Source organism: Talpa europaea (genome assembly GCF_964194135.1).
Source record: "Talpa europaea genome assembly, chromosome: 15".
NCBI lineage: Eukaryota > Metazoa > Chordata > Mammalia > Eulipotyphla > Talpidae > Talpa > Talpa europaea.
Window position 1 is genome coordinate 21,658,130 of NC_140083.1, and position 24,478 is coordinate 21,682,607.

Below are 24,478 nucleotides of genomic sequence, written 5' to 3' on the forward strand. Positions count from 1 at the left end.
TCTTAGATCAAACAGGAAAAGTAGACAAGCGGGGAACCTATTAATTATGCCACAGGGATATAATTAGCAAAATTCAGACTGAAGTAAACTCTAAAGATCTCTAAAGACCAAATTACTCACTTTTTCCTTAATAAATATCAAGAGTATTCAATGGAGGAGCCAAGCCTATCGATTAAAATGTGCGATTCAACAACCAAATTCAGTGCACCAAGTTCATGCATAAAAGAGAAAGAACCAAAAAGGTGGGGGGTGGGGTGGGATGCAATTGGATGGGAAATATAACCAAAATGAAAATGCATACATTGTGTAAAAATGAAAAATGATGTAAGAATTATATAAAATAAAATATTAATTAAAAAAATAAAGTACAATGGACATAAAAACAAAAGAGAAAGAACCAAGCATTGACCTTGTGTTTCCTAACACAAACTGGGGTAACCCAAAAAAATAGACCCAGTTGCAACACCTGCCTTCTGATGACCCTTTATTATCTGCATCCCAGATATTGAATAGACTCCATGGAATTTTTCCTTCAATTAGTGAATATCTCATTATTATAATGCTAAGGTATGGTTAATGATAATAATGATGGTAATAATAGCAACATAAGTAATTTCTTATGTCTTCCTCGTGTGCAAGGAACCATTATTTCATTTGCTTTCCCAATGTGCTAATATAGTTACTGTGTTGTTCCCATTTCACAGATGAGGAAACAGAGGCTTAGAGAAGTTGAATCAATTGTTCATAATCCTACAACCAATATCAAGTTGGAGGCATGAGAGCAAGATTCCTTGTTCAGGGTTGTGCCTCAAGTGCTTAATTTAACATCAATGCAAAGGTATCCTTTCCGGTTACACAATCTCTACCACTATCCATAGCTTGTGGAATAAATATCAGGAATGGGAAATACTATGAAATCTGTGCCCTTTTTATAGCTGACAGAGCCAAGCCTCTGCATCTAGACTCAAGTGCTGCTTTAAATGGATTGCCATTTCAGATTGCTTCGGGGACCAATGGTGGTATGGAGGAAGGTTTTAGTCTAATAATATTAACCTGAATATAAAAAATGTACTATCTAGGGATATAATGTACTTTTGTATTAGAGAGTCAGAAAGAACAAAAATTTAAACTAGAGCAGAGAGGTAGAAAGGTGAAGAGGAAAATAGGTTATGGAAATGAGAAGTCGGTTGGGAAATAAACTTAATGAATAATTAGTGAAAGGGGCTGTGGGGTACTTTACAAACTGCAGACTGCATGAGAATTGGAAAGACCCTGTACTTTTAGGTTTTGTTTTGTTTTCTCATATTGTTGATGACAGCAGTTTGAACACTTAATGCATCATAGAAGCCTGAAAGCTGCTGCATGGATGAGGTGGTAGAGTTTCTGCTCAGTACATGACCTCTGTGTTTGGGAATTAAATTAGGGCTATTTGGGGACCATTTGGAAGATGCTGGAAATTATCTCTTCAGGATGCAGTAGTATTTGGCAATGTTGTACCAAGAGCCTATCCCGGACTATGACTTACCATTTTTGCAGAGGGTTATTGCAGAGATCCTTGATCTCCAAGGGCCAATCTTGAATCTCAGCCAATAAGCCTTACAAGGATGGTTGGCAAATGGGTTTTTAGGTTGTACCTCAAAATACCCAATGTTATTTGCGCATTGTTGCTTTTTCTTTTTAAAACTAAGACTGAATATTCACTCTCATCTCAATGCATGAAGTGTCGAATAATAGCAGTAATGATAACAGGATTTTAAACATGCAAAGTATTAGCTCAGAAAGTCTTTAAGATATGATTGCACAGGGCATGCTGGGATTATTGGTTCAAAACTCAAATATCTGGGGCTTCCCTGGTGGCACAAGGGGTTCAGCACTATGAAGCTATCTGCAGCCACTGCAGCATAAATTCAATCCCCAGGCAGGGAGGTGACCCACATGGCGTAGCAGACCTCTCCTGTCTTACTCGCTACTCCCCTCAGCAGTGTATTTCAATCTGCCTGTTCTGGTCCTCACTGTCTCTGGTGAATCCTCTCACCCCCCCACATCTCTGGCCTGCACCCCAGCTTTTGTATGCATAAATACATAAATCTTTAAAAAAAAAAACCCTCAAAAATCTTAATTTAAATCTACCTTTGTCACATGGCCCACATGTCAGCGGCCTCGGATCCAGCCCATACATTCTGCACTTTCTTAAGTCCTTCGTCAACAGTCTTGTTGCTTAAAAAACTATGGCATAGAGATCAGAAAATTATGTTTTCTTTACCATTACCTACTCCTTTCTCAATAATTCTGCATTCACTAAAGGCTGATAGGGACTTGATTTATTCTTGGATTTTCCCTAAAAAACAAAACAAAACAAAACTGAAAATATGCTGGCATACTCTGAATAGTTTTGGACCGGATACTCGTTTGTGCAATTAGTTTATGAACCCACTAATCCTAGGAATAACACCATGTACTGAATTACTGAGCAGATAGATGCTCAATATATGTATCAATAGTTGTAATTTGATCACATGTGCCCAGTTCTCAGAACCCACTCAGTTCAACCCAAGCAGTCATTATTTTTGCTTTGGCTCTTAATTTGGCTCTTGATTTGTTCTGCAGAATAACAGGGCCACACCCTGAATCCCAGCAGCCCCACAGAGCATAGGATTTCCTCTTTGCAAGGCCAAAAAGTCACTGCACTTGCTGTTGTGGTGACTGTTAATATTAAACTCTCCACCCTGTAAACAAGACAATTTTAAACAACTGAAGTAAATTAAAAACAAAAGTAATTCCATATAAATAGGAGAAACGGTGACTTATCAGTTTCTTAAAGGGACCTCTGTTTATTTGCAAAGCTGAACTTGAGTATTATACACAGACATTTGTTGTTGTTCTCAAGTTCATTTAGTACTTTAATGTATAAACTTCTTTGGCCTCATAAACTGTTGTCCTGCTCACTTCATATTCTTCCTTCCTACCTGTGTGGTAAACAACATAAAACTTTAACAATTCAAATGTTTTACTCTGATCTATGCAATTTGTTAGCCTAGCTATATGTGATTACTGAATACTTGAAATGTGGATAATTCATATTGAGATACATTGCAAATATAAAATATACATTGAACTTCAGCCATAGTGCAACAAAGAAGGACATAAAATATATCATTAATATTTTTGTGGTGATTGTATATTTAGATGATAACTTAGAATATATTTAGTCAAAACATTCCATTAATTTCAATTGTTTCTTTTTACTTTTTATTTCTAGACACCTTAATGAACTATGTGAAATTAGATTTCTATTAGAAAGGACACTTAGTAACAGCAGATTAATGTTATGTCAGATTTGATATTTAACATTCAAATAATCTTGAATTCATGGCTTTTCTATAACTAATGTCTAGGGCAAAAAAACAATATGTCTATTGCTTGTCCATTATTTAAGATACACAGTGATTATATTTTCCTTTTACTCTAACTTTTTCCTAATGGATGTTCAATAAGTATCTCAGGCAATTAACAAATAAAGGACATAGCAACTTCAAAAATAATAAAAATGTGTCAGAAGCATTAACATAATTAATACATCTTCCATTTTTATTATTTCAAGAACTTTTTTATTACAAATATTTTTCCTAGTAATCACATCTTTCTCCTATAAAATGAGTAAACTATTCATTGTTTTTGGAATTAATTTTTCATACTTGCTCCAGATTAAAGGACCCATTGAAATTACTGCAGTGAAATGCCAAGGAAAAAATTCTTAATACTTTGTCACAAATTGAATTAAAATATCAGAGTGAGAAGATTTGTAACTTATACCTGGACTTACCTTTAATTTGTTCCTGTCTTTCCTTTTAATGAGGGAAGATACTTGAAAGACCATCAGGAAGTTGGTTCCTGAAATCCTTTGGGATTATAAAAGTTGAATTTTTCATTTCCCACTTTGTGACATAAGAACTGGGAGATTTTATTAAGGAAGTGCTAACATCTTTGAAAGTGATTGTCTGTGACTGGTTATTGTCTGAATAAGGAGGCCTCATAGTGTTTTCTTTACTGAGAAGAAAGAACGCTTGCGTAATCATCTAGAGGAAACCTTACAGAATCGGCAGGTGTAAAAATATAAGAATACAACTATCCTCTGCCCTCTGAGAATGATGTATCCATTGTCGTCTTACTTCCGTTCTTGCAACACATTCCAACCAGGGAAACAAGAGTGATCTTAAGGGCCCAGACAAACTCTTATCCCAACATGGAGATACTTACCATCTTTTCACCTGAGGAATTCTGACAGGCTACTCCTTTGTTCCCTAACATGTTATTCATTCCACTAAGTTTTCTTTGCATCCCTGTTATGTGTCTGTTTATGAATATGTGATAGTTTGAGGGTGAGGGATAAGACTTATTCACATCCACTATAATGCCTAGTTAATAGTAGGTATTCAATAAATGATTGAGGATTGCAGGAGAGTGGGAAAGAAAGGACAAACACTTAGATAATTTGTGCCTCTGATGGCAGCATTTCAATGGTGGGTGAGGGAGGGATGAGAGGTGTGGTGAATGCTCTAGAAGCTGTGGGAACATCTCTAGATTCCTATTTTGTTCCCATATGCACATGTCATATACCTAGACCAGTGGTTTTTCCCACCAGCCATCCCCCAGTCCAAACTACCACTTGTCTAAATTAGTAAATATTAAAAATATATATATAAAACACAACAAAACAAAACAGACAGTGATAAATCAGAGACATCTTGCAGGGGAGGAGGAGGGAGAGGAATCAGAGGGAGAGAGGGAGGTGCACATGGGACTGTGGTGATGTTGCTCAGGTGAATTGGTGGAGACAATTCTACCTATTTTGATAAGTTATTTTATGGAAATAACCTGATGTTCTAGAAGTCATTTTAAATCCCTTTTTTAAAACAAAGGTTATGAATGGCAATGCTGTTCCTTTGGCTTGTGTCTTCATCTGAGTCTTAAAGATGCCTTTGTTCCTCAAGGCACTTCCATTTACCATTGACTAACTGGAAACAGTTCTATTTCCAAAGTCTTCAATTCCTAGATTTGTTGGTTGCTCTCATTTCTCTTTCTTCCCTGCCTTCAAAACAGCTCAAATCATTTCTGAGTTCACCTACCAATTCTGGGGAAAAATAACCGAATCACACTAGAAATGTTCTGTTTTGAAACCTTTCCCCCAAACGCAGTTCATCTAGTAGGTCAATTATCAGCTTTCTGAGTCTTCACAGGTGACAGTTTGCTAAACGTTTTGTCACTGAACCCCATGGATCACCATCTTTTCAACTTCCAACAATAATTTCTTTATAACTTGACTCTTGGGCATAAGGTCAATACACGGATTTTTAGTTTAGTTTTTTTTTTTTTTTTTTTTGTTACAGGAGTACCTTTAATATACAAGTATCTGTATTAGGCAACTTGTTATAATAACAAGTAAGCTCAAAAGCTTAGTGCTTATACCAACAAAAGTTAATTTTCACTCATGTTACACAGACCTTGGGTCAGCTACAGTTCAGCTGGAGGCTTTAAATAGGCTGTGCTCTGCTCAATAGTCTTCCCATTTGTGATCAAAAGTCAGCTTCTGTGCCAGCAGTGCACAATGCCTCTTAAAGATTCCAGTCAGACTTAGAAATGAAAGAAAGGCATCCTGCCCTGTCTACTCACATCCATTTTCCAAAGCAAATTGGAGAGTTTAGACCAAAATCAGTTGGCAGAGAAGTATAATCCTTTCATGGAGAGGGCGACATGAATAATGAAATAATAAAATTTATCTTTGATCCTACCTGAAGTGATTTGAAAACAGAGCAGCATAATATACCAACCCCCTTAAAAATAGAAATTGCAATTATTTTAATTTAATAGCAAACAAATACATCAAAAATTACTGAATATATCAAATTCTTTAAAAAGAAAACTACAAGGGCCTCCCCTGGTGGTGCAGCGGTTGAGCGCTGGGCTTTGAAGCTTCCCACAGCCTCTGCAGTGCTGGTTCAATCCCTGGCTGTCGGCGAGGGTCCCACATGGTGCGTAGACCTCTCCTGTCGCACCTGCTGCTCCCCTCAGCAGTGTACTTCGGTCCTTCTGCCTGCTCTGCTCCCCACTCTGGCTCTGATGAATTCTCTCACCCTCCGCGCTTCTGACTGTACCCAGTGCTTGTATAAATAAATAAAAAAATCTAAAAAAAAAAAAGGAAAACTATGAGAATTAAGTCTCTGCCAAACTTGGTAAAGCAAAATAGGAGAGTCCAAAAAGTGAAACAGATGTTATTTCTCATATATATTTACATATAGAAAAGGCACTATTTCTCATATATAAATACATACACACACACACACACAGTGCCTTTTCTATATAAAAGGGAACAATGAAAACAAAATTCAGCATTATGTTCCCCTGGACAGCAGGAGAATTGGGTAAGATGAAAGGCACTTGGAGACAACAATGGCAAAGGTGGGTAAAATTCTTTTATTAAACAGGTCAGTGGGTAAATAGGAATTGTTGTATCTGTTTTTTTATATTTGTTTGTAGGTAAACATCTATCTACTCATCATTCCATTATAAACCACAAGAATGTAAGACACAGGAGAATTAGACACAGCTCAGGGGCACTGGCATGTGTGACCTGCCTAAAGGGTGATATGCTTCTCTTCTAAGACAATGAAGCTCCCACAGGACAATGTGCTGATAGAGTTCTGCCCTCACAGCATGAACATTAATGAACTTTCCTTCCTCCTAGTTGCCAGGTGGAGAGGAAGAAGTTAGGGCAGACTTTGAAAAGTCAAAGTCAATCCTAATAAAGAGTTTGAGCTTTGAATTGACAGAATAATTTCCACAAAGAAAACTTAAACTGAAAGAAGTTGGATTTTCTTCAGTTGACAAATCCTCTCCCCACCTGCCCCATTATTTATGGGATTAGGGACTCTGCAGGTACAGAATGTAAAATAAAACCAGATTTTTGGGATGTCTAAACCCTTGAGTATACTCCTTTGCAATCCCATTGAAAGTATTGTAGGGTTATGTCCAAGACAATTTTGTAACACATGACACATTTTGTAACTGTCCCATATCCAGACTTGGGGACAGGTGGTGAGGGAAGACTTCATGAGACAGTTGACAAAGGGAGACCCAAGAGATAAGGAAATCTCGGTCATAGAAGCTTTCCAGTCAGAAAAAGGAGCACATATAAGAACCACCTTTTTCTCATGTTCCACTGACCCCAGGCCTAATTGCTAGAAATATATGTTGTCCAACTTCTCCGTGAACTAGAGTGGCCATTCCTCACAAATGGTATATTTTTGCGTGGGAGCGCTCCCGGCGCCATTATCTAATTTCACACAGCCCTGTGAGCTTTCCATCCTCACAGCTCTTATCACTATGCATTATAACGTGTTCCTTATTTGTCTTCCCTTGACGATTAAGAGCCCCTTAAGGACTCCTACCACTTTGCCTTGTGCCTAGCATAAAATTTTGACACACAAAAAGCATTCAAAAAATGTTTAAGTGAATGTTAAAAGATGCAAAAAACAGAATAGTGTGATCAAGGGAAAAAGGTGCACTGGTGAGCTAAATATATCCAAAAGGAGAGAAATGTAAGACTGTGCAAGAAACTAGTGCAGAACAAATCTAGAGAGAATATACATTTTAATTCCAACAAACTCATTTTAGTTTCCATTGACCTCTTGCTATTTAATCCATCAGAGAGTGGCCCTATCCTTTAGTAAATTACTTCAAAATGTTATTGGTTTATTGGTTCTGGGAATCATGGCAGACTCATCCAAAACATAATCAATATTAGATTGAAGATTGATTATGAGATATGATTTTGCAGAGGGGACCCATAAAGGTGATGAATTTTCTCTCTAGCATAGTATATTAAATCATATTAAACTGTACTACTAAATTGATGATTCCTATAGCTGAATTAAATTCATTGCCACTGCATTAAAGTTTCTATTGTTCCAGGTAACACAACCCTAATAAATGAAAAAAGCCAAACAGAATAAAATTTTGCAGTACATTCTAGGCTTTCAAAGAGTTATAACTCCAGGGATTTGGGGCAGATATGACAATGAGAGCTTATTCCCGAGCTCTGGCTTTGAATGGACCTTGGGTTTTCCTTTTAAGTTGAAGCTTGTATTATAGGACAAAGAGCTTTATCTCTTGTGACGGGAAAGCTAAGAATAACTGCTCTTTATGAGTCATGCAAACACATTCCAAAAAGGGCTTTCTTCTATTAAACATCTGTAACAACTCTTCCTGTCCTTTCCTACCACCTCAGCCCAGGTAGTGCTGACAGGCAAGGGATAATGGGCAGCGGTTATTTTTACTCTATTGAATTTCAATAAGGGAAGAAAAAATAATTCACAAGAACAAATAATATTTCAGCTCTCTGTCTACAGAGACAAAATGTGGCCAAGAGTGACCTTTGGGGACAGGAACTGGAGAAGAATTCTTTTTTTTCAGCTTGTAGTTGATGCCAATTTCTCACTAATTCCTAGCACCCTCGATGATCCTCAGTCAGCACCTTTCATGGGGAGGATCCCTTGATGTTTAGAGAAATCTTTTACCTTGGGTGGTGATTGGTCATACCTGGCCAGCTCACTGTTGCCATTTTTATTTCACAAATAAATCCAGTCCATAGTATTGACTATTTTTAAAAGCTGATGTATAGTGTGAAGAAATTGTTTTCACATATTCAAAAATCAGGAAGGAATTATGAACATCTTAGATTTGTCCATCAAAAACTCATCAGAGATAATCAGGGGGTTGCAATTGTATTGGGAATATAAAAATAAAAAAAATTTAAAAAAAGAAGAAATATGAAGCAAACAACTTCCTCCCACAATACAAAAAAAAAAAAAAAAAAAAAAATTGATCAGAGAGGTCCTCCCCTGGTGGGGCAGGCAATTGAGCACCACACTGAAGCTGTCTGCAGCCTCTGCAGCACCGGTTCTATCCTGGCCGGCCAGCGAGGTTCCCACATGGCGTAGCAGACCTCTCCTGTCTCGCCCGCTGCTCCCCTCAGCAGTGTATTTCATCAGTCTGCCTCTTCTGTTTCCCGCTCTGTCTCTGGTGAATCCTCTCACCCTCCCACACATCTGGCCTTTACCCGGGTTCTTGATTGGATAAATAAATAAATCTTTAAAAAAAAAATTGATCAGAGAGACAACTCCTCAACTTTCTTTGGACTTGTACAGACTGAGAGGTGTTGACTGGTAATGATTTTTCAAGGGAGTTTTTGGCTGAAGAGTGTGGAGGGAGGAGGTTACCTATGATAGGGATTGTAGGTTCTTAATATGGAATTTTGGGGTAGAGAGGAAGGGATGTCTGATATTACAAGCCATTCTCTTTGCTCTTGTGTGACCTCCACATTGTAGTTGAGGTGGATAAACACTGACTACACAGTTCAGCAGAATGGTTTACCTTCTCTTATTGCTTTATAAAATCAGAATAGTAAGAAGCAGAGAGATGGTGTGTATTTATGTGGGCTGTACATGAAAAGTAATATATTAAAAGGCATGAGCTTCTTTTTACTCATCCTAGAAAGAAATAGATTTTCTCACGACAAAGTTTTCTTTCTGAGATGGCAGCTGGGAGGCCTGGTCTGGGCACTTTCATGGAGTTGTCAATAAAAGTTGTTGAATGAATGAACATAGCTCTAAGAAGACAAATATTGACGGATTCTCTAGAATAACAAAGAGAGTTATTTTCTCTCTTTGTTCCCTGGTAGTTTGACTTCAGAGTGAAACAAATAAAAAACCAGTCTGGCTAGGATATTATAGTTTCTTATACCATGGCAGCAAACCATCAAATTTCAGGCATCTACTGCACCAAACAAGTAACAACAGCTGCTTAATGAATCCTCAAATTAGAAATTTTTCCCTCTTATATCTCAGCATGGTGGAGCTAATGGAGGGCAAAATTTACAAAAAATAATTAAAATGGTGCCAGCTTTTACAAGAAAGAGGAGGGGTCTTGACGAGCAAAACTCTCAGGACCAGCAGCTGCAGATGCCAAATTGGACAGACAACAGTTTCTCTCACCCTTGAGGAGGGGGCTTATTGTTTGGCTCATGCTTCCAGGAATGAAAGCCCTCTTCGACCTGGAGAGCGTGCCAAAGCTGGGAGAGACCCTTCCACGCAGTTATACTGGTTCCCTGATTTTCTGACTGGTTCCAGCTCTTTGTTGTATTCCTGTGCTGTGAGGCAACAGAAGGAATGGGAATATGCCTGCAGGGCTTTTGATGGTGTGCACAGAGTTTTTTTTTTTTTTCCCCTCAGAATTTATTCCTGTTGCCATCTGCATCAAAATAACATTTCCCCCCCTTTCAGTTTGAATGCCTTTAAGTCACATAAACAATTCAAGTAAATTGTTTAACTTCTTTTGCTTTTCAACTCCCCTTAGCTGCCCCATATTCCTCAACTAAATACATATTCTCTTTGAGTCCCTTTTGTTCCATTTACTTATCTATGTGCCTCTCTCCTTTCCTCCTTATCCTTACATCCAACAGAGGAAACAGAATTTTTTTTTTTTTGCCAATTGTAGTATCGCTAAATTATTTGTAGGTACAGATGGCTTACACCTGTCTCTCAATGACCACAGCTATGAAATCTGACAGGTTAGTTGAAAAGTGAATTTTTTCTTTATTCCTTTCACCGCAGGTTCTCCTCATTAACCGGGGCAAATGTTGCTTTTGAAGAAAAAAGAATCTGTACTGAGAGAGAATTTTACAAATGATAGAAATGATTCCTGAAAGTGTAGTCTTTGAAAGCTAATTTAAAAAGTCACAAGAGAAGTAATTTTAAAGACAGAAGGAGACAATTCTCTATTACCATGGGAGATAGTGTCTTGTTTAGAAATTATTATTGCCATGATCAGCTAGTCTGTGCAATTAAACACTTTGTAGAACCAGCTGTTTGTTTCCTTCTGTCTTGGCTGGAAAAGATGGCATTTCAAATGCAAACAATTTTCTAGGCTCCAGGGAAGTCGTGGCCTTGTGAGGGTATATTTGTTTCTGTGACTTTTTGTAAGCACTACCATTTTAGGTTGATCCTTACTTCAGTCTGTTTAGTCATGCAATCCATACCTTGCCTAAAGGGTGAGGAAGATAATGAGGCCTGGGTGCAAAACGTACCCCTCCGTCACCATCAACAGAATATTTTCATCTCTGTGCAGTAGTTACTTATTGACTATCCACTGAGCTCTTTAAGACCCCAGGATAATATCAGAAATAGTCTTTGCCTACAACAACTAGCTATGCTAAACCATGATAAGCTCTCACAGTTTCAGTTGCAAGTGACTGTAAAAGTGCACAGTAGCTTACACCAGAAATAAATTTTTTGACAAATCAGTGAAAAGAGCATGGGCAGGACTGGCATCAGTTGTGGCTGGATTACAGGTTCAAACAATGCTGGGTTTATTGGATTAGTTCTGGTCCTCTCCATGGGCGGACTTCCTTCCTAGATTGATATTATAGCAAGATGGTTCTAGAAGTTCTTCAAATCACATCCTGCAAAAATCCAGGAATTCCTTCTGGTGAAATAAATTGACCAGGTCTCTTGTAAATTGAACCAAGTTATGGATTATATTGATAGATAAAGTTGAGTCACAAGATCTAAGCGGGGAATTCAGTGTTCTGACTGGTCAGATCTGGGTCATGTACCCAGAAGGAGGATCCTGTGGTCTGAGCAACCATTCCTGAGTCACATGTTCCTCCTCTGAAGTCAACAGTAAGAAATAAACTTGTGGACTGAGCATCAGAAAAATGTTACTCCCAAAAGGAAATTTGTAGTACTTATCTGAAGCAAGAGGAAGAAATAAAAAAAAACATATGCTTACAGTTACACTGGGTATTTGAAAGGCGTATTTAAGTGCTTTCTGTGCCTAGTTCTAGTACTAAGCCCTTACATACCTCACCTAATTTCTGTCATCAAAATTTATAAGGTTTGTATAACTATCTGCACTTTATATTTAAGAAAGCAAAGTTTCAAAAATCAAATAGTCTGCCTTTGGTCACATGGTTACAGGGAGGTAGAGGCAGGATTTGAGTTGCAGTGGCTGGTTTTGGAGCCTCACTCTAGAACTCTGCAGGGAGCCATGACTGAGCTAACTACAGCACCTAATTTCTGTTGGGTACTTACTGTGGAAAGGGCTTAATGTGGATTATAAGCAAGTGTTAAATCCATGCGGAATAGAGCAGTCTATCTACTTTCTGGAAAGGTTTTACATAAAGAAGTGGACACACGGGTTGATAAAGCCCTTGAAGTAAATAAACTAGAGGGAAATAGTTTGCAGTGGGTAGTGCCAGGACTAGACCTTGAGGAGATTTTCAGTAGCAGGAAGATAGAAGCATGTTTGTAGGCTGAGCAGGGAGGGCCTAGAGAGGCAGCCATAGATAATGCAAAAGAAAACACAGAGTTGTTTATTCAGCAGAGTCTCAAGGAAGGTGAGAGGGAATGAAATTCAGTGCTTTGATGGAAATTTCATCCTTGGATGATAGGGACATCTTTTCTTCTAAGATTGAAGGAAAGGAAGGAAGAATGAGATGAGAAATGCTAACATTGTTGTAGAAGAATATACCTCTCTGCACGTTGGTGTTCAGGCTGCTTAGCCCTTTACCTGGAGTGAATGGAGTTGCACCATTAATTCTGCTTTGATTCCATCGGCCTCTCTCAACAGCATCAAATCACCAGGTTTTTCACCAGGTTCACATACCATTTTCAAGGCATTTAACATGTTCCGTTGTGGAATTCTTATCAAAGTTTACTTGCTTCACTATATATAAAATGTGATTACGTACATTTAAGGTGCACTCCCACTGCTATTCTGGTGTTTGTATGATGAATGTCCACAAAAGGACTAAGCCACAATTTATTACAGATTAAGGTATAACTTGTTATTCAAAGAACATATGCTTGGAAGTAAATGAGAATAGTCAGATCGCATCTCAGGAAGAAATAGAAAAAGCCAATGAGTTAGGTAGAGTTTACAGTTGTTGAAAAGCAAAATTCAACTATGTAAATTTAGAGATCTAATCTATAAGGGCTGTATAAAATGAAAAGTTTTTGTGAGGTAGAGAGAGAAGGTTGTTTAGGAGACAAAAAGATTATTTAAGCAAAAGAAAAGGTTGTTTCAGGCAAAACCACCTTCCTTTTTTTTTTTTTTCAGTGTGTGAGATTTTTTTAATTCTGGTAAAACACAAAGATTTACAATTTTAACAATTTTACATTTAAATTTCACAATTTACAATTTTAACCATTTTACATTTAAATTTCACAATTTATAATTTTTAATTTTTTAAAATTTTATATATTTTTTACATCATTTTTCATTTTTGCACAATGTATGGATTTTCATCATGGTTATAGTCCCCAATCAAAAAAGATAAACTCATGCAATTTGCAGCAACATGGATGGAGCTGGAAGGGATCATGCTCAGCAAAATAAGCCAGAAAGAAAAAGAAAAATACCAGATGGTCTCACTCATAGCAGGAATTTAGAAAACCTAAATAAGGGATCAGGAAAAAGACTAATTATAATAAAATCAAAGTCAAAATCAAAATCAACAAGCAACTAAAAACCACCTTCCTTTAGGAGGCAAAGTGGGGTTCCACAGGTCCACCACCTGCTATTCTTGACCATGACGGCTCAGGGTTACATTCCTGGGAGGTGTTGAAACTGCAATTAAGGTTAGGTGCTAAATCTTGGTTTGGTGACATGGACTTAGCACATATGACTCCATTTGGGGCTGTTTCTTTTCTTTTCTTTTTTTTTTAAGGCAATGTAGATAAATTGGCAACTAGAAGTGACAACCCATTACTTAATAATTAATTGACTTAGACCTTTTTATAATTAATTAGTTAAAAGTACAGCTGGGCAAAGATGCACCAAAAGCTTCCAGTACTCCCATCAGAAATCAAGGTCAAGCAAATGATTATGGCTAGTCCACCTTTCCACTGCCTATTCAGCAGTAATTCAACCAGCCAGTTACTGCTGAGATGCTCCCTAATTGTTTTCTCCGGGTTCTGTTGAGTCTTCCAGTAAATCCACAGATAACTGCATTCTCTAAATATTGACTTATCCTAATTATAGCTCTATTGTTTTGTAGATTTTTAAAAAATAAATACTGAGTGGAGTGCTTAATACATGTCAGGCTTATCTACTTGATTTCATTTTGCCTCCCAGGGAAATTCCCTGCTAAGTGTTTAAACAGGTGGCAAGCGGCAAAACATCTTTTACAACATTCTTGTAATTTTTATAATATGTCAATCTATTAGTCAAATAATCAATATTATAGGTTCATTAGTGACATATCACTGAGTCTCTTTCTTCGATGAGAATTTATATCCTGGTGGAGGATGACAGACTTGAAGCTGATGGAAAAACAAACAAAATAATGAGATCATTTCAAATGTTAAAAATGATTTTTGGAGACGATACTATGGATTAGTATAGACAGGGACCAGCTGTGATGTTTCCAAAAAGTTGGTTGGAAAGGAGACTTGAATAAAAGGAAGTAGTCAACCATAAGATACAAGCATTTCAAGCAGAAATGCAACCGATGAAAAAGTCCCTGGGGTCAAATTTGCTGCATTTGAAGGACAAAGGAGAAGAGAGTCTAACTAAGTTAAGGAAAGTACTAATGTATGTGTGCCCCTATTTATTTATGCTTATCTTCCTACCTTAACTGAATTCTTTATCATTAGGGCTATGTCCCTCTCAATAAATGGTGACACAAGTTTCTCCAAACTACCTTATTTCTCTTTTCCTCTGCCTTTTCCATAATTCTTGTTACTCTTCTGAATTGGTTTCCATCTTTGTCTTTTTTCTCTCTCTCTACTTCTGTTTCACAGTTCTGTTTTCTTTTAGCCCTACCTTTCCTCCTATCTATTTCTCTTATCCCTAGCCCCTCTTTGTTGCCCCAGGTAATTCCAATATAAGCTGTAGGGGTCCAGCAGCTAGATGAGAAATGCTAACATTGTTTATGCCTTACTTACCTTTCTTCACTCCTATGTTCTTTCACAGACTGAATCATTTTTCACATTTTGGGGTCATCACTGACACTGAAAACATAATGCAGTCCTGAGATTCTTTTTTTTTTCCTTTTGGCAAATGCAAGATAGCTTTCCTTTGAAGCCATTGTTCTGGATGCTAGCTTGAAAAGAGGAGAGAATAAGGTGACTCACTTTGGTGTTCCCTGCTCTCCCAGGGAGAAGTTTTATTGCTTGATTGCTCTTAGAGATTGAGGTTAAAGAAGAAGTTTTAAAAAGCAAAATGGGAAGACCAATTTTAATAGTTAACTATAAAGGATTCCTTGAGTTGCTTTTCTTCTATCTATTAGAGAAAAGAAGCAGCTCCTGTGCTTTTGTCTTGAAGGGTTGCTTTCTTCTGCTCTCCAGGAGTTTATACTGCCATTCAGGAAGAAAAGATAACCAAGGATGAACTGGAACCTCCCCTGGAGCCTGAAAGGCTATCTCTGTGGTGCTAATCTGCTGAGCCAATCTTCTGAACTGAATCATAGATAGATAGATAGATAGATAGATAGATAGATAGATAGATAGATAGATTGACAGATTTTAATAAATTCCCCTCCCATTTTCCCCCATGTCTTTCAGGGAGTAGTTTCCACCTACAAAGAGTTTGAAATCAATTTTGAAAATATAGGAGATCAGCTGCATCTTGCCTGTGATTATTCTAGAGATAACATCTAAAGTGACCTCATTCCCCTCTCCTTTGTCCCAGGCACCGTGGGGATTTCTGGAGAGAGACTTCCTTTCTACTGCTGCAAACACAGCTCAGCCAAAGGTAACCTGGTGCTTTTTTAAAAGCTATTTTTTTTTGAAGTGTTTGCTTTAGCTACTAATTGTAAAATGCCTATTAATGCCTTCAGTTATTGTAAGATATTATAAAAATGTCTTAAATAATGGAGTGTTTTCCAAGAATCCAAAGATGGAAGTGCAGTAATGTACAAGTTATAGTCTTGAACTCCGGAGTCAGAATTGCCTGCGTCAAATGCCTGCACCAACATTTACAGCAATGCTGTCTTCGAAAGTTATTCAATGCTTCTGAGATCTGATTTTTCATACTTAAATGAGAATAATAGTCCTGCAATATGAGGTCTGGAAGAAGTGTGAATGAGATAAGCATACAAAGCATTGCGCATAGTGCCAAACTCAGCATAAACACTCCACTGAAATGGAGATCTTATTAGCCATTGGAATAGAGGCATGGGAAGGGAAAAGTTGGGCTATGACTCAGGCTAACCCTACGCCTAACCCCAACGTGGTCATCTCAGCCCCTCATCCCCAGCAGGCTTGTCCTTGTCTGTGTTACTGGCATCTGTACCCACCATAGCTGTCCAGGCAGAGGTACTGCTGTTTCTGGGAGGTGCGTAAATTCTAACTTGGGAATACTAGGTATGATTCCTCTTATTTGCCAATTTCACTGCAATGAATAATAATAATAATAATAAAAACCCTCTCAGAATTTCAAGATCATCTAGAGGGATGTTAGGAAAAAATATGAAAGAGATCATCAAGTACAATCAAATTGAAAAAATTGCCACTGAATGTTAGTGTCATACAGGGTTCTCTTTGAGGATTGTGGGTGGTGTGGTGGGGTAGGGGGGAACCAATCACTTCCCTCAAAATTATAGTATGGGAGTTATCATTTAATGAAAATGTTTGCTCATCTGCCAAAAGGCATATCTTTTTGGCACCATACTTATGTTATAGAGCAACCCCGATATTAAACGGGTTCCTGGCTGTGGGTCCTCACCTGCGCGCTTTAAAGGGACTTATGAATACTCTACTACAGACACACACAAAAAGGTTAATAAAAGGTTTATTTACAAGAGGAAAGGAAATAAGGAAAATGTACAACTCAGGGAGAAAATAGGGAAATAAAGTCTTTAATGCGTCCTACCCCATCCAACGACCTGGAAACCCAAAGTCACTCTCAGAGCTGGCCGGATGCTGCGAGCTGGTGGAGAGCCCAAAATGGGGTCGCCCAAAGCCCACGTGTCTGCCTTTTCTATTCACCTGGCTGCTTAACCCCACCCTCAGGTCCCAGCCACCTTCCCTTTGGTGGTGATGGGATTTGGAGTTCCCAGTGTCTTTGGCTTTGGCCTGGGGTGGGGGTGGAGTCCACAAAGCCTATATGGAATTAGCTTTGGGACATCCTTTTCCCCCTAACACTTACTCCATGTTCTCTCAACATGCGTTCTTGTGTGCTCTACAGAGTGGACAGAGTCCCCTGACACTTACTGTGCTATATGAGAGAATATGCAGCTTCCAATGAGGCATCAGACATGGACAGGACAGTGGCTTCATTACAGTGGAACTGTCTGGAGATGGATTCCTGAATTCGAGGCTAGACGACCTTGCTTACTAGCTGTCCGACCTTGCATAATTCACCTTAATCATTCCATGTGTTTCAATTTTCTCATCTCTCAAGTGAGAACAAAAATAATCCTGCCCCCTAGAGTTGTCAACCTCAAAAGAGAAAATGCAGATAGGCACCAGCTCAAGAGCTCAATGAATGGTAGCAAAGATAAATTGTAATTTCATTGCGTCTTTTCTAGGAAACATTTATTTCTTTTCAACCTATTGACAGATTTAGTAAAATCAGTTTTGTTCTCACTAAGCCACTTTTAGGTGCTAAGTTAACTGTGGAGACGTGAAAATTAAGACTGGAAGGGGGTCTTGAAGTTTTTCAAGAGAAATTAATTTGGTTTCTTGTTTTGGAAGCAGACATGGATGCATATTGTGAAAATTTGCTTCCTCAAATAGGGCTCAGTACTGATGTCCTCATTCCACATAATGTGCCACTCTGAGGAGATGAGAGCTTAGACAAGATCTTGTCTGCTAATTAAAGCAGATAACCAGGCATCATAAACCATGAGGCCATTTGTGTCTGCCACTGGCTGGCTGGGCAAATGACCTCAACTCACTGAACCTGCTTTTCTCAGCTTCAAAATGAAGATAATAGGATTCTTCTACCCACACAGGGATGTTGGGGAGCTTAGCTAATTGATGTTTGCAATAGGCTGGGAGATAAAAGGCACTATAGAAATATAAAGTATATTAAAGAAGAACAAAGTGATATATTAAAAGTGACTGGGAATGCAATAGAACTAATAAATTGGGCAACAGACCCTGGAAAATAATAAAGTTGGTGTAACATTAAATCTTAATATTGATACTAGGGTTTTGAAGAGCTCATTCAAAAGAATACCCCGTTTGATATACAATTGTTAATTTCTGAGTATTGCCACACCTTCCTTCTTGTCCAAATGAATACTGACTTGAAAAATAAGGTGCTTATCTCAATCAAGGTTAAGTCTTTCCCACACATTTCATGAAGTACTGTGACCTCTGTAAAATACTCACCCTCGTATTGAGTGTCATTCGAATGATATTTTATTTTTAAGACATTTGTTTGAGGTCACATGTCAAAGACTATCCATCCAGGAACATTGGCTAGGCTTTTTTTTTTTTTAATATAAAAAGCAAATCTTTCCTATCCCCCAATTCAAGTCAGTAACCACTTTGATTTTTTTTTTCCCTGCTCAAGACTACAAAAGCTGACTTGATCAAAATTACTTTTCCCTTTATTTTTACTATTTCTTTTTTATTCTAGCTCCTGAGCCATCTGGTTTGACAGCCATAATAGCTGAAATATTTTCCCTTGCAGTCTTTAGAAATGCCCCCTAGAGACAAGTAAGCATTTGACAGAACCAGTAAAATATAAGAGTAAAAGGACATTTCCATTCTTCTTCATTTTAAGGTGATGTGTGGAGGAATCAGGGCAAGGCATAAAAGCACCTGCTGTCTACATGGCAGATTTATAGAGCTGTTTCAGGTGGGACATATTTTCAAGGTCCAGAGAAATTTGGTCTTATTTCCATTTTACAGCAAATAACGTAATAGCACCTTTGTATTCAACTATGTATTTCAGTGACTTTGGAGGGTATTACTTTTATATTTTATTCTATTTTTGGTGCCAAAACCTGGGAACAAACTGTGATCTTGGATAGTTTTAGAATTTTGTGGAAATCACTATTTACACTAAAATACATGCATTAGTAATTGACTTCGAATTCTTGGAGGAATCCATTTCATTTTATTGTCACACTAATGTCCTTTATTGATTATTGACATACAAAATGGTAAGACGTTTGAGGAGCAGTGAAGTGAGGTCTAGTACTAAACACAAAAGAACCTACCCACTCAAAAATGTAGCTTTGGTTGATTTGGAGTTGGGGTGCTTTGTTTTAAAGTCATAGAGTGGCATCTGATGACAATGTCTCAATAATCTTTTGCATGAATTATAGTAACCTAAATGTATACTATAGCAAACACATAAATAGTTTAGCATTCCAGAGATCAGGTTAAAATCAGAGATCAGTCAAATTTGAGGTAGTTGAGATGTGGCCTGCTTGGGTTTTATACAGAAAACGTGGGAGCTAGTTGAAAAATAAAATTCACAATGTAATATGACTCAATGATCAATAAAGGTAAACTCATGCCATTTTACAGCAACATGGATGGAGCTGGAAAAGGATTATGCTCAGTGAAATAAGTCAGAGGGAGAAAGATAAATACTGATTGATGTCACTAATATGTGACATATAAAGTAGCTAAATTAAGAGTAAGATAAAGACAAGCTGAAAAAACATCATACCCTTGAAAGCTGACGACAGGATTGAGACACCAAGGGGGAGAGAATGTGGGAGAGGGGTAAGAACAAAGAAGCAAGGAAGCACAGTAGACTGTGGTGGTGGAATATGGTGGTGAGTGCACAATGGTGCTAATAGCTCATGGGAGGTGTCCAAATATTACCTCATTTAAAAATAAATAAATAAAGAAAAAATAAAGAAGAGCCATTTGGCCTTTCATCAATATGACTCAAGGTGACTATCAGGAAAAGACTCTGGAGGAACACGGGGTAAAAGAATATTAGGATGAGTGGTTTCAGATTTACTGTTTTCCTCAAACAGCACATTTATTGTATATTGAATTTGTCAAATCGGCCCCAGTAAAAATGTCTGCCAAATTCATGTACGAGATCTTGAGTTTGTCACAAGCAGTCCAGCTATTTCCAATTTTTAAAACAATAAGCTATAAATAAGGCAAACAATGCCAGGATTGTGTTGGTTTCCTCCTGACGTACCCTGGCTGAGGGCCCTGGTGGATCCTGAGGTGGAAAGCAGGAATTCTGTCTGAGCTGCAGGGTGATCCATAGCTTTTTCCAAGATCAGCCGAGGAGGAGGCAGTTTTCAGGAAGCAGACCTCCTCGCCAGGCACTCACTGTGGGATTTCTGAATTATTTATTGTGTAAGAGGGCTCCTGGCTTTGAGCTCAGAGAATGTGGTTCTCCAGGCCACAAAGGCTTAAAATAGATACATGCATCTCGTACTATTTATGTACAACCAAATTATCCATCCCCCCTCCCTTCCCCCCAGATTTCTTTTTTCCTCCTGGTGGCAAGGGACGGTAACATTTAATTTCTGCTTATTAGCAGTTGCTCTCAGGATGGTTCACTTCCTCAGGGGAGGGCTTGTGTAATGGGCAATGCAGGATCACATTCATAAATTCATTGTGATTCATCTCAGTGCTATTACAAATGGCAGGCCCTCAGAAATTAGCATTGCATTTAAGCACAGCCACATAACTGGAAGATTGCTTCAGGGCATGCTGCACAGCTCAGAATTTTTCCATGTTCCTAAAGTGTGTGCCTTAATGATTCATTAATTAGGACCTTTTATCTGAACCAGTTGGCCCATCATTAATTGGTGCATGTTTCACCCAGACAACTTAAGGCAACTACTGTTTTACTCTGATTCCTTGGATGAAGACTAAATGATGTGGACCTTGATTACCTTCTTCCCCTTGCTGCTACTCAGCCTACACTTTCATCTGACCGTGTCAATAAAGGCAGACTTGCATGCCCTTCACATAAAGGGAGATTAAATTGGTCTCAAGGGAATCTGCAAAGAAAAAGAAAAGTATCACATGACCAAAGGGAATTAAGTGTGCTTCAGTTTGTCCTGCACAGAGTAGATGCTCAGCAAACATTGCCCTTTGTAAGGTTTTATTATTATTTTTTTTATCAGATTGCAAAGGGATCAGGAATTGTGGGAAGAACATATTTCATTCATTTGGTGTCCACTTGATCACTCAGACAAGGTAGAGGTCTTTGTCCAGCCGAAACCCGTATGTTCAATTCAGTTTTTTCCAAAAGTGTTCATGCAGCAGCTAGTAGTTGAGTGGCCAGTAGTTGAGTGGCTTCATGCTGATATAGGGAGATGATCCCTTGAGGATCTCACAATCTTAAAGAAAGCTAGTGATGTAGCTAAAAATTTAAATATGCCAGGTGCACTTCTATTAGTGCTTCTTGGAGTTGCTGAGGCTGTAGTTGCTCTTAAATGTGAAGAGGAATTAGCCAGGCAAAAATAACTTTCACCATGTGTGCTGCTATTTCTCAGGCACTATTGAATTGCCAGTGGTTAAGAGTGAAGGGTGATTTTTACTTCTTAATATTCCATTCTTATTCTGTATAGACCCTCTAAATAATGGAGATGCTCTTGTAAACTTATGTTTACTGACAGCTGCTACTCATTCAATGGCTAGCTAGACTCAGTGTTTTTCTAAAGGAAGAATGTCCATGTTTAGTTCTACCTTCAGGATCTCACCTGACCTTCTCCAACAGACACTCTGTTGGTATTACAAAGTCAATAAAAACCTATGTCAGAGGTTGATATACTTTTTCCAGAAAGGGACAGATAGTAAATATTTAAGGTTTTGCAGGCTAGACATTCTCTTTTACAACTACTGAATATTACTTTTGTAATTTGAAAGCAGTTATAGGTTATATATAAATGAATGGGCATGACTATGTTTTAATAAACCTTTATCAAAATAGGATTTGACCACTGGCCATAGTTTGCTGATGTTAATGACATTAAACAAATGTATGGGAGGGGCGGAGCAACATGGCGGCGAGGAGACGCTGCGAGTAAGATCTCCCATTAAAAAAAGTTAATAGGGAGGAAAAGCGGCAGGTCCCAGTGAGAACTGGGACACGGAAGATAAACGGATGACTCCAGCAAACTGCCCGAAGAAGAAAGTTGCCATAAAAGAGGACCAGAAGGGAGGGAAGCGCAGAACCCTGCTCCCCTCCCCCGCCCACAGAGTCGGCACTCTCCGACCGGCAGAGAGGAGGGAAACAACAAACCAAAACGGCCAACAAGAAAAACGGACGCAGCAAGTGGGACTGTGAGTGGAAAGGAACTATTTCAGCCACCACACCCCGTGAACGGGAGCTGAGGCGAACCCTGCAGGATCCGCCGCGGAGGTGAGCTCCAGGCGCCATTAAAGAGAGCCCCGCCCCCCAGGAGGAGACCAGCACCAGCACACAGCCCCGGCCGCCCGGTAAGCTTGCGCAGAAAGCGGCGCGCTGATCCGGATCGGATCGCAGCTGCCCAGGTAGCGGCGCCTGCGACCTAGGCTTGCGGGGAGACCGCGGAGGCCCTCCCTGAGTGAGCAGGAACCAGGCGCCCAGGCAGGGAAGCGGGATTCAAAAGGCGCCATTCCTGCGCCACTGATCTGGGCTACAGCCCGCGTCCTGGAACTGAGGGCTTTGGAACTGAGACCCGGGGCACGAAATTAGGGGCGTGGGTTCCCCACGAAGGTGGGGCACAAGGCAGACACAGCACCCCAAAGCCGTTGAGGTGTACCCTACCATCCCCGCTCTGCTCCCTGTCCCACGGGGTGGAAAATCAGCTCCCCAAGGGCTCTAGGAGAGATCTCTGGCGCCACCTAGCGACGTGAAGCCAGCAGAGGCTCCTGAAGGAGCTAGTGGCCAGCTGGGGAGTTAGCCCACACCGGGCCCCTTCCGAACAAGTAGTCTGAGCCCACAGGGAGAGCGAGCACCCACAGCCGGGGCAGACCAGGCGCGCAGAAGAGTGTGCCTGAGACCAGAAGCGCAGGGAGTGTGTCCCACATCACCATTTTAGAACAGGGACATTTCTTCAGTAAAGACTACCTGCAGAAGGCTTCCTCAGGAGCCAGAGGTGAGCGGGGGAAGTTCGCCCACGCCAGACCCCCTCTGGCCTGCAGTCCAAGCCCAGAGAGGAGCAGGAACCCACCGCCGGGGCAGACCAGGCGCACAGGGGAGTGTGTCCCACATCGGCATTTTAGAACAGGGACCTTTCTCCAGTAAAGGCTGCTTGAAACTGACAGATGACTCCTGGAAGAACCAGAGGGGAACAGAGAAGCCCACCCAAGATGCCGGCCAGTCCCAACAACACAGTGTCCCAACGCATACGGCAAATTAGAAAACAGACAGTAGGGAGGAGAAGAACCACATGCAACCTAGCAACTCTCCAGAGAAAAAGCACACCACAAAAAGAAAGCCAGCCCCCAGATTGCAACGACAATAACTTGGAAGAATTTCTGAGCCTTCCAGAAAGAGAATTTAAAATTGCCGTGATTAAAAAACTGACAGAAGTCATAAAGGAAAACAATGATAAGGGAAAAATAATCAACGATCAGAAGAATGCAATTGAGTCCCTAGAGAGGGAAAACAATGGTCAGAAGAAAGAAATTGAGTCCCTAAAGAGGGAAGTAAAAGAAATGCAGGAGATCAAAGAATTAATGGAAGAACTAAAGAATTCTGGGAAAAGCAATGAAAGCAGAATAGATGAAATGGAAGAACGAATAAGTACTCTTGAAGACACAGAAATAAAAAGAACCAAAACAGAAAAGGAAAGAGAAGTACGAAGGAAAAAGAACGAGGAAAGACTTCGGGAACTATCTGACTCCATGAGGAAAGGAAATATAAGAGTTATAGGAATACCAGAAGGAGAGGAGAGAGATGTAGGAACAGAGAAAATATTCAAAGAGATAATTGAAGAGAACTTCCCAAATGTGAAGAAGGAGCTGAAAATTGATATACAAGAAGCAAGAAGAACACCAAACTTCCACGATGAAAGGAAAAATACAGCAAGACACATAATAGTAAAGCTCCTAAGAATCCAGGACAAGGAAAAAATAATGAAGCTGGCAAGAGGGAAGAAACAGATAACATTCAAAGGAAAACCAATCAGGCTGACATCAGACTTCTCCGAAGAAACATTACGGGCAAGGAGAGAGTGGAGGGACATAGTCAACAGACTCCAAGAAAACAGATGCCAACCAAGAATACTCTATCCCGCAAAGCTCTCCTTCCTCTTTGAAGAAAGAATATGGACCTTCCCAGACAAACAGAAACTCCGGAATTTCATTGCAACTAAATCCCCACTCCAAAAAATACTACAAGGAGTCCCAAAGCCAGAACCTCAGAGGGACGAATAACAATGAAAGAAGGCCAAAAAAAAAAAAAAGTTATTAAAAGAATAAATAAATAAAATCAAAGGAAAGACAAACAATGGCAAATACAGATGTTAACATATCAATATTAACTCTAAATG